Source organism: Loxodonta africana, chromosome 25, assembly GCF_030014295.1.
Source record: "Loxodonta africana isolate mLoxAfr1 chromosome 25, mLoxAfr1.hap2, whole genome shotgun sequence".
NCBI classification, from domain to species: Eukaryota; Metazoa; Chordata; class Mammalia; order Proboscidea; family Elephantidae; genus Loxodonta; species Loxodonta africana.
The window spans coordinates 13,248,015-13,262,714 of record NC_087366.1 but is presented as its reverse complement, the minus strand read 5'-3'; positions in this window follow the sequence as shown (position 1 = coordinate 13,262,714).

The window sequence follows — 14,700 nt, the reverse complement described above, 5'->3', positions numbered from 1 at the left end:
TGCTTGTAGTACTGAGAGAAACAACTTGACTGGAAGTGTCGCTGTAATTGGGTGATAATGACAGCTCTGACCTGGGGGCATCAAGAGGTTTAAAAAGTAAGTTAACATAGAATTTTAGCCTTGTAAGTATATTGATACTTATAAGCTGGGTTTAAGAAAAATGTTTTTGTTGTTATAACTAACCACCGGGATATTTTTATAAAAAATGATATGATGCCACTGTCTCAAACGTAATAAAGTTTGTGAGGATGGCATTGGACTGGACAAAGTTTTGTTCTGTTATACATAAGGTCTCCATGAGTAGGAAAAGATTTGATAGCAACTAACAACATATCTCGTTTTGTAAAAAAACTGTCAGACTGTCTTCCAACATGACCATTTTGCATTCACAACATCAATGAGTGAAATGTTGCTCCATATTCTTGCCAGCACTTGGTGGTGGTGTCAATGTTTTGAATTTTAGCCCTTCCACAGTGTCGCTTTGAGTCGGAATCAACTCGACGGGTTTTTGGGTTTTGGTAATAGATGTGTAGTAGTATCTCTTGTTTTAATTTGCAATTCTATAATGGCATTTACTGTTGGTCATTTTTTCACATGTTTATTTGCTATCTGTATATTTTTTTTGTGAGACGTCTTTGCAGATCTTTTATCTGCTTTTTATTATTGTTGAGTTTTAAGAATTCTTTGTATGTTTTGATACAAGTCCTTTTCTAGATATGTTTTGCAAATATATTCTTTTAGTCTATGCTTTGTCTTTTCATTCACTGGAGAGTGTTTTTCTCAGATCATAAGCTTTTATATTAATGAAGATCAACTTACCAATTTTTGCTTTCATGGATTGTGACTATTGTTTTACCTAAAAGCTCACTGCAAAACCCAAGGTCTCCTGTATTTTCTACGGTGTTATCTTCTAGAAGATTTATAGTTTTGTGTTTTGCATTAGGTCTGTAATCTACTTTGAGTTAATTTTATGCAAGGTATAAAGTCAGTATAGAGATTCATTTCTTTACTTCCAGAGGTCTAATTATTGCAGCCCCATTTTTTTTTTAAGGTCATCTTTTGTTCATTGGATTCCCTTTGCTCCTTTGACAAAGATCGTTCTTCTTCACATAGTCCAGCTTCTCAGGTTATTTGCTCACCACACAGAGTGAATAAGTACGATGAAAGGATACAACCCAAGTGCACAGAGTCTCCAATTTTAGACCACACAATATTCCCTTGTTCTGTTTGAAAGGCTGCCTCTAGATCTATGTACAGGTTCTGCGTGAGCAGAATTAAGGGTTCTGGAATTCACTTTCTTCACAGCGTTATCCATAGTTTATTAGGCTCCATACAGTTGAATGTCTTTGCGTCGTCAATAAAATTTTGGAGGTGCATATTGAAACAGTATAGATTCTGGACCTCTAAACCATAAGAAAAGAATGAGAATATTTCTGAAATTGAAACCTGAGAATTTTCCAGATAACCAGAACTCCAAGTAACTCATACTGTATGCTAAAGTTTGAGAAAAATAATCGAGTGTGTGTGTGTGAGAGAGACTAGAACATATATCATGTAAAAGAACACCAGTAAAAAAAAAAAAAAACCAGTAGGTCACTATAAAAGAAGACTGATGGTGGTAAGACATCCTGAGTACTTTTTCTTTCACTTATGAATTACAATTTGAGCCTCATCACATAAAAGTGTATCTCAAAAATCAGTTATTGAATTAACAAATATATCCATATGTTCTTAATTCTGGTGCCTTAAATTTTCTTATATTGGTAAAGAAATAAGACAAATATTCAAGACTGTTTTAAAATTACAATTATTTATAGCTTTATGCACTAGTCACACATTTCGTTGTTGTTAGGTGTTGTTGAGTCAGGTCCAACTCATAGTGACCTGATGTACAACAGAACTAAATACTGCCCAGTCCTGCACCAGCCTCACAGTTGCTATTCTTGAGCCTGTTGTTGCAGTCATTATGTCAATTCATCTTGTAGTCATACATATTACTAAACCATAAATGACTACCTTGTCAAATATTCCTCTGTTTTGCTTTAATATAATTCAAAAAAAATATAAATTCACTGAAAAAATTAAAGCCACTTTAAAAAATAAATTATTCACAAGCTATTTTTGTTTTGTTTGGTAAGAGAATGTTAAAGATATTTATGGCCCTGATTTTCATTTGTTAGGTTACCTTTATAATAAAAACGCAATCCATTTTCAAACTCCTTTATCGACAGCAACGGGTTTTATTGTTAGTGCTTTGTGAGATAAAGACAGAAAAGTAATTTTTATACAAGCTGAATTTGAAATTATCCAAAACATTCTTGACAAGGACAACTGTCATTTGTTGCAATGATTAATCAAATACAAGATATTATTTTATGTTTTAGAGAAATGGAATCGTTAATGGCAAGCATGCACTGTCTTTGAATTTCTGAAATTAAATGGAAATTACATTGCCAAAATGGTATTCTGTGAAAGGTATTATAATCACAGCTAATTGTATTTGAAGTTTGGATTTAGTGTCAATAGTTAATCTGTGAGAAGTCAGTGCTTGTTATTCTTTCCAATAATTACATCATTGTATTTGAAGTTTGGATTTAGTGTCAATAGTTAATCTGTGAGAAGTCAGTTCTTGTTATTCTTTCCAATAATTACATCATGGTCTCACTGTAGTTCAATATATTGATCTCACTCATAGCTTTTTCACAGCAGTGGCTGAGATGAGAATGCTCATTATGTTCATGTTACTAAGTATGAGGAAGATAATAAGTTCACTAATACATTCAATCAGGTATTTTATAGATAAACATTATACTGACTGTTTTATGATGCAAATTTTATACAGGATTAGAACACAATTAGGTACTTTTTACCACATCGTCATATATTTTTAATTAAGTGGAGGGTCTTACAAGAAAATTAAACTGCACAAAAGATATTTTAAATGGCAAACATGTAAAATGTCTGAACCATTATAGACAAAAAGGAAAGCCAAAGGCACATATATGTGGTTTGAACACGTGTATACACACACAATTTAGTTGGCATCATTAGTGGGCATCTAATATTCTTCTCACACACTGTTTCCTTTATTCTTGGAACAGTAGAGCAGACACCACATTGCAAACAGTTCCTCTTTTTACCAAACTGTCATTTTACAGGGAGTTATTATAGCATAACACTGACTTTGCAGCCACAGGTTGGTTTTTTGTTTTGTTTTGTTTTTTTTGTCTAGCCATCACCCTCAAATGGATTCTTTTTCCCTAAAGAAGCTGAAAAATAAAAAATAAATTATTTTTACTGATTAGAGAAACTATCAGATATATGTTTTGGAGGCTGTCAGCAACTGTCTTCCCATCTTCTGTAGCATAAAAAATAACACTGAATATTAGAAAGGTGTAAAAAAGAGAAATGACGAGAGGTAACATCAAATTTGAGTTGTCCCTAAAATCTACTTGTAGAACCAAGCCTTTTTCATAGTTAGAGTGGATAACTCTTTCTCAATTAAGTCAGTACCACTTATATATACCACTTATATATATTCTGCCAACTGAAATCAGTAGTTATTACTGGTATGTCAGACACACATCTACCAAATAGTTCACAAATTTTAGAAGTATTGCTCAATGAATCTTTACAAAATCAACTCACTCATGAAATCATCACACGGTTCAAGAAATACAGTATGAATAACAACTCAGAAGCTTCCTTCCTACTTCCATGCAGTTACTAGCAAGAGATGGTATCTATTATCACCGTTAAAGAGTTCATGGATTTAGTATTAATACAGTTGTTCACCAAGTACTCTTCAGCATCTCTGTTCCTGCACTTAACACCTTTGTGAGATCCATTCACGTTGTCACTCCTATCACTAGGTTGAGCTTTTTCATTGCTGTATACAATTCCAATGCATGAATATATATATATATATCAATTTATTCATTCCTTTAATGGTTGCTGGCATTTGGGTTGCTATGTTTTTAGCTCTAAGGAATAATACTGCTATGAATATTTTTATACATGCCTTTTGGTAAATGGATATGTGCATTTCTCTTAGGTACATGCCTAGAAGTTAAATTAATGAATCATACCATATCTTTATACCTCTATATCTATCTGTAGAGTATGTCTATAATTCACATCTGTAATGTATACATCTGTGAAGTATGTTATATATCTATCTATGTAATCCATCCACTGCTGTCCAGTAGATTCTGGCTAATACTGACCCTATAGGATGGAGTAAGACTTTCCAAGGTTGAAATTTGTACGAAAGCAGACTGCCACATCTTTCTCCTGTGGAGCAGCTGGTGACTTCCAACTGCCCACCTTTTGGTTAGCAGCCAAGCACTTGAAGCAATGTACCACCAGGGCTCCTAAATATCTATATAGACAAGTATTTATATGTAGATATAGATAAGATTTAGAAAAAAAACCCCGAACTTGTTGCCATTGAGTCAATTCTGACTCATAGCAACCTTATAGGGCAGAGTAGAACTGCCCTATAGGGTTTCCAAGGAGTGGCTGGTGAATTTGAAATGCCTACCATTTGGTTAGCAGCCGAACTCAAACACTGTACCACTAGGATTTTCTCTCTGTCTATATGAACTCTTGCTGTCCCTATAGGACAGAGTAGTAGAACTGCCCCAAAGAGTCTCCAAGGAACAGCTGGTGGATTTGAACTGCCAACCTTTTGTTTAGCAGCCAAGCTGTTAAACGCTGTGCCACCAGGGCTACAAACTATACATAAAAAAAAAAAAAAAATAGGTTTAATAGATATTTTCCAACAATTATTATAAATAAGTATTGTCTAAAGTGGTTGTACCAATTCCACTTTCAACAGCAATATACTAAATTTCCAGTTGTTCTACATCATTACAAAATTTGGTTTTATTCAATTTTTTTCCCATATTCGGGTGGCCATATAAACTGATTTCATTGTGGTTTCAATTTTCATTTGCCTGATGAAAAATGAGGTTGAACACCAATTCCTGTGTTTATTGAAAATGTGGATATCTTCTTTTGTTAAATGCCTGTTCAAGTCTTTTATCTAATTTTCTGCTGAAAAGTCTGTGTTTTTCTCACGGGCTTGAAGAAATTATTTATGTAAATACTCTATATGGGAGTCCTTTGTCGAATACATGTTTGGGAAATATCTTCTCTTAATCTATTGCTTGCTGTCCCATTAAAAAAAATTTTTTTTTTTCCATAGAGTCTTTTAAATCTTGTTTCTGCAGTTGTGTGTATTTGAATAAATGTTCACTTAAGCCAAAAATTTATAGATACTTCCAAATAATCATTTTTTATTTAAAATGTTCTAGAAGTAATTGTATGTAAATAAAATACTCCTTAATGGGACTGACTTGATGGCAGTGATATGTTTTTTAAGCTTATTAAACACATAAAGATGGAAAAATTCACTGAGCTACCAATTATTTTGCTAAGGTTCCGCTTCTTTTGCTATTTTGCTTTTTTTTTTTTTTGTATTTTTGGTTCTTACATACAGTTTTTCATATTTTCCCTTGGGTGCTTTTTTGCAGAACATATTAAGAAGGATTGCAGGTGTTTAAACAGGCCTTTTTTATGACACACACGAGAAAAGAAAAAGTCACTTGGCAGAGGCAGGATATTATTGCTTAAGAATTCTAATGTTAGAATAAGTTAAAATTATTTTTGTTACTTTATGTTATCTACTAAATATCATATCTAACTATTCACATAACGCATATAGGAAATATATTTGAACCTTGAATTTAATCTCCTATTTGGAAAGCATGAGCATCATGCCAATCTCTACATAATAAGGACATAAATCACACTTCTGAAGGATCCTTATTGTAACGTTATCTGATCATGTGAACACTAATAGGAAATAACTGTTTAGCCCTACTAAACCAAAAAAGACTAAACCAGTGGCCGTTGACTGGATTCCGACTCATAGGGACTCTATAGGATAGAGTAGAACTGCACCAAAGGTTTCCAAGGAGCAGCTGGTGGATTTGAACGCCGACCGATTGGTTAGCAGCTGAGATCTTAACCACTGCACCACCAGGGCCCCTTTAGCCCTGCTATATTACCTTAAATTAATCCCCATTTGTGACTGCTGGAGGTATTTCTGTTTACCTGGCCTCATTACTCTTTTTACATAACTGGAGATACCTTTGACCATAGTCTAAATTGGTGATGGATTATCCCCTCAAAAAAATAAATAAACAATATGACCTGATAAAAAATTAACCAGAATTGTATAGTAAAAAACTGAAAAGATATTCATTTCATCACATTAAGTCCCTAATATTTTGAAAATGAAATTTATTTTGTATTATATATTGTTTGAAGCATTTAATCACTACATTAATAGGCAGTCTAACAGAATAAATTGGCTCTGGCTTAATTATTCTGACTTCAAACACTGAAAAATATTTGGTCTATTAAAACTAAAAATTTTGAGGAAATCAGATTTATATTTCACTGTCAGAAACATTTGACTCTTCTTTAAAATATCAGACATTTAACAATGACCTGATTGAACCACATAGAGCAATCTCAGGGTTAGAAGCTTCATAAGTATTATTCCCAGAATATGTAATCAATTGAAAAAAAAGTTTTAAAAAATATTATTAATAGAAATGTTGTGCATTTACCAAAAGGTCTATAACTGACATATTCTTATTATCACATTTGTTACTTTTAATGCAATTGTCATTTTTATTATTGTAAAGCAAATGACAAATATGCCCTTAACCACCAAATCAACCCACTGCCGTGGAGTAGATTTCAACTCATAGCAACCCTATAGGACAGAATAGAACTGCCCCACAGAGTTTCCAAGGAGCGCCTGGCAGATTTGAACTGCTGACCTGTTGGTTAGCAGCCATAGCACTTAATCACTACGCTACCAGGGTTTCCAATATGCCCTTACATATTTAAATTATTTAAAGGTAATTGTATTACATGAAATTTTTCATTACTCCAATTTAGTGATTATTATAATTGACATAGTATATACCAAAAATCAAACCCACTGCCAGCAAGTCAAATGAGACTCATAACAACCCCACAGGGTTTCCAAGGCTGTAAATCTCTATGGAAGCAAACTGCCTCATCTTTCTCCCACAGAGGCACTGGTGTATTTGAACAGCTGACCATTGGTTAGCAGTCAGTCACTTTAACCATCATGCTACCAGGGCTCCTTAAAATAGTGTATACCAAAACTCAAACCCAATCCGTTGCCATCAAGTCGATTCCAACTCATAGCGACCCAACAGGGCAGAGTAGAATTGCCCCATAGAGTTTCCAAGGAGCACCTGGTGGATTCAAACTGCCGAACTTTTGGTTAGCAGACGTAGCCCTTAACCACTACACCACCAGGGTTTCCAAAAACAGTGTATAGTATGTTAAAATATAAGGAGCTCTGGTGGCAAAGTGGTTAAGTCTTTGGCTGCTAACCAAAAAGTTGGTGATTCTAACGCACCAGTTGCTCCATGGGGAAAAGATATGGCAGCCTGCTTCTGTAAAGATTATAGCCTTGGAAGCCCTATGGGGCACTTTTACTCTGTCGTATAGGGCCGCTTTTTATTGTTGAGCTGTAATTTCCTTACCCATTAACCTACTGATTTTGGTTGTTTTCATTTTGGGGATATTACAAATAAAGCTGCTAAGAACATCCATGGGCAAATCAAGTTGGCTTTTGGTTCCTTCTAATATATCTCCATTCTATTTTTTTTTTTTTTAATTGCTTTCTCACATTCTGGCACCACAAAATTCTTCAGTTTTTTCTTTTCGTTCCCATGCCTCACCCCCAAAATCAACCATTTCTCTAAAGACTACTGGTTTCTTTTTTGAAAATGGCTTATGGAAACCAAGTGTATGGGACTAGATGTGCTCTTTGCTGCTACTCAGTGCCACTGTTTTTAGGAGCTCTTGGTGGACATAGAAAGAAAATACCTGTGTTGTCTCTGTGCTGATGCTCCCTTTTTCATCTCAGATTTACGTGTTCCCATTTTCTCTCTTATCGGTCTGACTAAATGTTTATCTATTATAATAATCTTTTCAAACAACTATATTTTGTTTTCAAAGATTTTCTCTACTGTTTTTTGTTTTCAACATCATGTGTATCTAATATTTTCTTCATCATGTCCCTTCTTTGACTTTCTTTAATTTTTTTCTTCTCTAGTTTCTTAGAGTATAGTTTTAGATTATTGATTTGAATTTTATTTTTCTTTTCCAATGCTATAAAATTTCCTACAGGTGCTGCTTTAGTTGTATTCCACAAATTTGGATATGTTTTGTTTTCCTTTTTATTCAGTTAAAATTTTTTTTTTTTAGTTTCCCTTAAAGTTTTCTGTTTGACCCATAGGTTGTTTTAGACATTTTTTTATTGCTAATATTTGAGAATTTTCCAGTAACTTTTCATAATTAATTTGCAGTTTAACTCACTTGTGAAGAGCCCTGGTGGAGCAGTGGTCAGGCACTCTGCTGCTAATCAAAAGGTTGACAGGACCCACCAACCGCTGAGCAGGAGAAAGATGTGATGGTTTTTTTCCATAAAGGTTACAGCCTTGGAAACCATTTGGGACATTATACTCTGTCCTACAGTGTCACTGTGAGTCAGAATCAACTCGATGGCAATGGTTTTGTTTTGTCATATTTTTGTTTTTATAGGGTTGCTATGAGTCAGAATTGATTTGATGCCAAGTTTGTTTATTTTTAATCTTACTTATATTCCACAATCACCCTTTATAAGATTTCTATTTATTAAGTTTTTAGGCCTATTTTATGGCCCAGGATATGGTCTATCTTGTTAAATATTCCATGTGGGTTTGAAAGGATAATGTGTTCCACTGTCCATATTGGAGCATTATATAAATGTCAGTGATGTTAATGACTTTCATTTTGTGTAAACATCACTACTATTCTTTTCCAAAATTTTCCATCACGTTTACCAGGAACTCCGTATCCTCTAATCAATCATTTTCCCCTTTTTTCCTCCTCCTGCCTTTGGTATCTCATAATTATCTTTGTTCCCCTGTATATAGTGTGCTTTTTTTCCCCTCTGGATGCTTTTGATATTTCCTATTTATGGAAAGTTTTAAACACTTTGATTATGATGTGCCTTTGTGTAGTTTGTTTTGTGTTTCTTATATTTGTGGTTTTTTGAGCATCTTAGATTTGGGGGTTTATACTTTTCATCAAATTTAGAATATATCTAGTAATCATGTATTCAAATGTTTTCTTCCTCCTCTCTCTCTTCTAGCCTTTGGGTACACTAAGATAACATATACTTGGTCAATGGACATTGTTCCACCACACACACACACGCTCTGTTTTGTTTGTTTTTGGTTTTTTGCTCAGTATTTTTTTTTTTTCTCTCTAGGTTTTATTTTGAATATTTTCTAATGATACATATTCAAACTCACTGATTTTATCTTCTGCAATGTCTAATCTACCTTCAATTCTATTCAGTGAGTTTTCACTTTAGATATTACAGTTTTCACCTCAGATGGTATAGTTTTCACCAAGTTTGATTTAGGTCTTTATTATATGTTACATATTTGTACTTGCCACGTTGTGTCTTGCCTTTATCTTCTGGAACTTACGGAGTATAGTCTTCACAACAGTGTTAATGTCCTTGCCTACTCATTCTGTATCTATTTCATTGGGGTCTATTTTGACTGATGGATTTTCTCTTCATTATTTTCCCACCTCTTTGCATTCCTGGTAATTTTATTGGATGCCAGAGATTGTGAATTTATCTGGTTTTGTACTGGATATTTTTATGACCCTAAAAATATTTTGGAGCTTTTTTTTGTAATGTTTGAATTAATTGGAAACAGATTGATCCTTCAAAATTCGTTTTTAAGCTCTGTTAAGTGGCATTGCAACAGTCTTTAGTTTAGAGCTAATTACACCTCCCTTCTTTTTTTCTGAGCTAAAAAAAAAGAAAGATGTGACAGTCTGTTCCTGTAAAAAACACAGCCTTGAAAACCCTATGGGGCTGTTCTACTCTGTCCTATAGGGTTGCTATGAGTGGGAATCGACTCCATAGCAACGGTGTTTGTTTTTTTTTTCAGAGCTGATAACCTTTTCAGTACTCTATTAGATGCCCTATGAATCATGGGGTTTTCCACTCTGGTCCTGGGAACAGGATCTTTTCCTCTCCCTAAGCATGTTCTGGAGATTGTTTCTTTCGATTGTTTCCCTTTTGTTGTTATTGTTGTTTTTGTGTGCCATCAAGTCAATTCCAACTCATAGTAATAATTTAGGATGGAGTAGAACTGCCTTATAGGTTTTCCTAAGAGCCCTGGTGGTACAGTAGTTAAGAGGTTGGCTGCTAGCCAAAAAGCAGTTTGAATCTGCTAGCTGCTTCTTGAAAATTCTAGTTTTCTGGGGAAATTCTACTCTGTCTTATAAGGTCACTATGAGTTGGAATTGGTTTGAAGGCAATAATTTTTTTTTTTTTTTTTAATGGGTTTACCTAGGCCAAAATCTTTAAGGGAACAGATTGCCAGGACTTTTTTTCCCACACAGTGGCTGGTGGATTGGAACCACCTGACCTTTCCATTAGCAGCAGAGTACTTAAAAAAAATTGCTCCTTCAGGGCTTCTTATTCTTTCCCCTAGCTCATATAATTTCTTCTCATGTATGCACTCAACAGTGCTTGGCTGAAGACATGAGAGGGGTCTTTTGCAGATCTACAGAGCAGAGGTAGTTCTCTCTCTCTCTCTCTCTTCTGTCCTGTACTCTGTCTTGCAAATCTCAGTCACCTTGACCCACTGAGAGTCCTAGTTCCATCTCCTAAACTTAGGAAGGGCACCTTCTGGGTTCCCTTCCCTGTGCTGCAGCATGAAAACTCTCTCAATTGTGTAAACTTGGACAACTGCTTGGCTCATCTCATGTGCCTCATTCTGAGAGATCACTGCCCTGTGTTTCCTGATGTTCAACATCTCAACAGTTTCTTCACACATTTTTCCCAACTTCTAGGTGTTTCAGGTAGGAGAGTAAATCCACTCTCCGTAATTTCAATGTGGCTAGATGACATCCCAGTCTCATTCTTAAATTATCCTTTAAAATAATTTGCTCCCTCAATGAGAAATGTGGTTTTTAGAAAAAAAGATCTATTAGTAATCATTCCTCATCTTTCATTCATCTTCTAACATCCTTTGGATTTTGTAAATACTTCCTCTGTCTTCAATATGATTTTGAGAGAATGCATGTGTACTTATGAATAACATTTGGAAATATTTTAAAAATGCAAAGATAGATTTTTAGAAGAAAGGGAAAGCATAATCTTTCCTACTGTGGAAGCGTTAATTTTTGGCTTCTTAAACAGAAGTGAATGAAAACTACTCAGTCAACTGTCAACTTCCTTTGAATTTAACTTTTTTTTTTTTAATTTTATTCTCATACCATATAAGAATAATGTGAAGAGAAACAATCAAGAGTCTTCTTTTTTTTTTTTTTACCAGCTACTTTTATCATTTGATAATATCCTTGCAGTACAACAAAACAACCTGGCTGATGGCACACATTTTAGGAAGCATGGGTCTTTGATCCTGCAAATATTGAAAACACACTGCAAATTTTCTTGTGGATATTCTAGGTTTGTAACTTGTAAGCCTGTAGGGAATAACAACCCCATGATAAGCCATCAGTGGAATGTGTAGACTGTACAAAGATATACATTTCCTCTCTACAACAAATGAGCACCAAGAAACATAAATCCAGACACTCTGACCTTCAACTACTTCAGAGTTATAAGAAAAACTTTATAACAGACCACCTGTTCGTATATCAGCTTTTTTAGATTATATGTAATTTAATCAAGACATTAAAAACTGAAACTGGTAAAATAAAAATACATGCTTTAAAATATTATTAAACATGTATTAGACTACAAGGTTGTTTTCTACTGATTTTTACAGAAAGGTATATAGAAATGCAGATGTCCATTGCATTTTATAATTCCTTAAGGCAGTGTGCATATGTATATATATATATACACATCTATTTATGTATATACATACATAAAACCTGTTGTTGTCGAGTTGATTCCGACTCATAGCGACCCTTGAGGACAGAGTACAACAGCCCCATAAGAGCACCTGGTAGATTCAAACTGCCAACCTTTTGGTTAGCAGCCAAACACTTAACCACTACACCACCAGGGTTTTCCGCATATACATATATATGTGTGTATATATATATATATATAACTATAGGGGTCAATATCTCAATTAAAATAAATTCATAGAAATATTAATGATGCTGATTTGTAGGATTAACTAGTAATGATGCATTGCTAAGATTTATGCCTCTCCATATAATCTGTACGGAATGCTAAATTTTAACGCTGAAATGAAATAAAACAGATAAAAATTCTATTTAATAGCTTACATGTTTCTATTCTATTCCTCCTAATAGTGTAATAAAAATAATTGGAAATCCTTTTTTTTTTTTTTTTTGTAGTCTGCTTAATATTTAAATACCATTTTCTATCTTTCTTTTTTTTATCCTTTCCATTTTGAAGGGCTTAAAAATCCTGTAGGATTTAACAGAAAACTAATGAACTCTAAAAATTAGCATTCATTTTACTTATGTGTTTCAAATTAGGTTTACAGGAATCTTTTATTAGCAATTCTGAATCTCTATGACCAAGCATAATAATGACTGGTAAATTTATTGAGTTAGATTTCTAATCTAAACAGCAAAGTTGATTGCATCATCATATTATCTGAAAACTACATATACTTCTCATTCCCAAACGCCAACAATGAAGTGATGTGGCAAACATTTTAAAGTTGACAGTTCATATGCAGAGTCAGCTCTAAGATCACAAAGTAGTCTAAGTTTTGTTTTAGCGTATTTACAATAAAAACTCAGTGCCATCGAGTCAATTCCGATTCATAGCGACCCTATAGGCCATAGAGTTTCCAAGGAGCGCCTGGCAGATTTAAACTGCAGACCCTTTGGTTAGCAGCCGTATTTAGGTTTTGCTTTTACGACCTTATCTGCTTCTGTGGGATGCTGTCACTTTTTTTTTTTTTTTTTTCCTGCCTGGAGTTCAGCTTTTGTTCTCTCATTTTCTGTGTTAGAAATAGATCTGATAAACTCATAGAAAATAACATTTGCAGTGTTATTTTGGTCTGATTGGCTTATTTGATGTCCTTGGGGCTCCTACCAGTTACCGCTAATGCTGCCTAAAGGGTTCCTCACTTAGAGCTGCCAGGTATCTCCTGCTGTGGAAGGGAGGCTCATGTCCATGGAAACAAAGAGGTTTACTTAAGCCTGGTATTTATTGTTTTGAGATTCTCTCTGACTATGGGAGACAGAACATACTTTCCAAGAATGGTCCTTCGTTGTAGTACAGTATGCTTCTACCTCACCTCCTGGAGATTCTCAGTATGGGAGGACAGTCTCTGGCCTGGTGTGAAGGAGAGCACTTCTTCTGGCTACTTATTGTTAGCAAGGTTCCTTCTCAGTTTCCCTGGTTGGTGGTGCAGATATCTCCTGGTGATACCCGAGGGAGTGCCATTGGATCTGGGAGAAGAATGAGCTGACCTGGGTCACCTTCTTTTGCTAGGTTGGTGGCTGGCAAATAACAGGTTTTGGCTGTCTTCTTTTGTTGGGTAGAGGTACACAAGACTACCTGCCACTTTGTTGTTCCTACATTCCTGATGTCCTAGACCGGTCCACCTTCTTATTACCACCTTTCAGAGGTCTCCTTTGGTTCCATATTGCATTATATGTTGTCGTTGTTAATTGTTCTGAAGTAAGCTTCAATTCACTATAACCTTATATAGAAAAGAATGAAACGTTGCCTGACCCTGTGCAATGATCATTGGTTGTGGCCATTGTGTCAAGTCATCTTACTGAGGGTTCACCGCATTTTCACTGACCTATTTTACCAAACATAATGTCCTTTTCTAATGAGTCAATGTCTCTCCATCTCACTTCTAAGGAGCATTTTGGTAATATTTCTTCTAAGACTGTTTTATTCATTCTCCTGGCAGTCCACAGTATATTCAATATTTTTCATCAACATCACAATTCAAATGCATCCATTCTCCTTCTGTTCTCCTTTTTTACTGTTCATCTTTCTCATGCATATGAGGCAATTGAAAAGATCAAAAGGTCAAGCACATCAAAGTGATATCTTAGCGTGTAAAACTTTAAAGAAGCCTTTTGCAACAGAGTTGTCCAATGTATCATTTGATTTCTTGACTGCTGCTTTCATGGATGTTGATTATTGATCCAAGTAGAAAGAAATCATTGACAGTTTTAATTTCTTCTTTTGACAAAGGAAGCATAAGAAAAGAACACTCACCAGGATTTATAAAAAAAAAAATTTTTTTTTTTTTTCATTTGTATGTAATTTGGAGGAGCAGGAAAATGTTGTTTATAACATTTTGTCAGGGCCAGAATTCTCTTACTCTATTTTTGAAACTAGTGACACATTCAGACTAATCTTCGTGCACCTCAATATATACCTCCTAAACTGACCTTCAGACTTTAGGTCATGCCTCAAATATACAAATAAACAGTTTGCTTGAAGAAGTTAGCTTGAGGAAGACAAACTAGTAGTTAAATTCTAAAGTCAATTATGTAACTTTGATTTATGCCATTTTACAATGAAACTCTTAAAAAACATAAATTAAGAGTGAATGATTAATTATGAGAATGAGAGTCTAGACAGATTTGTTT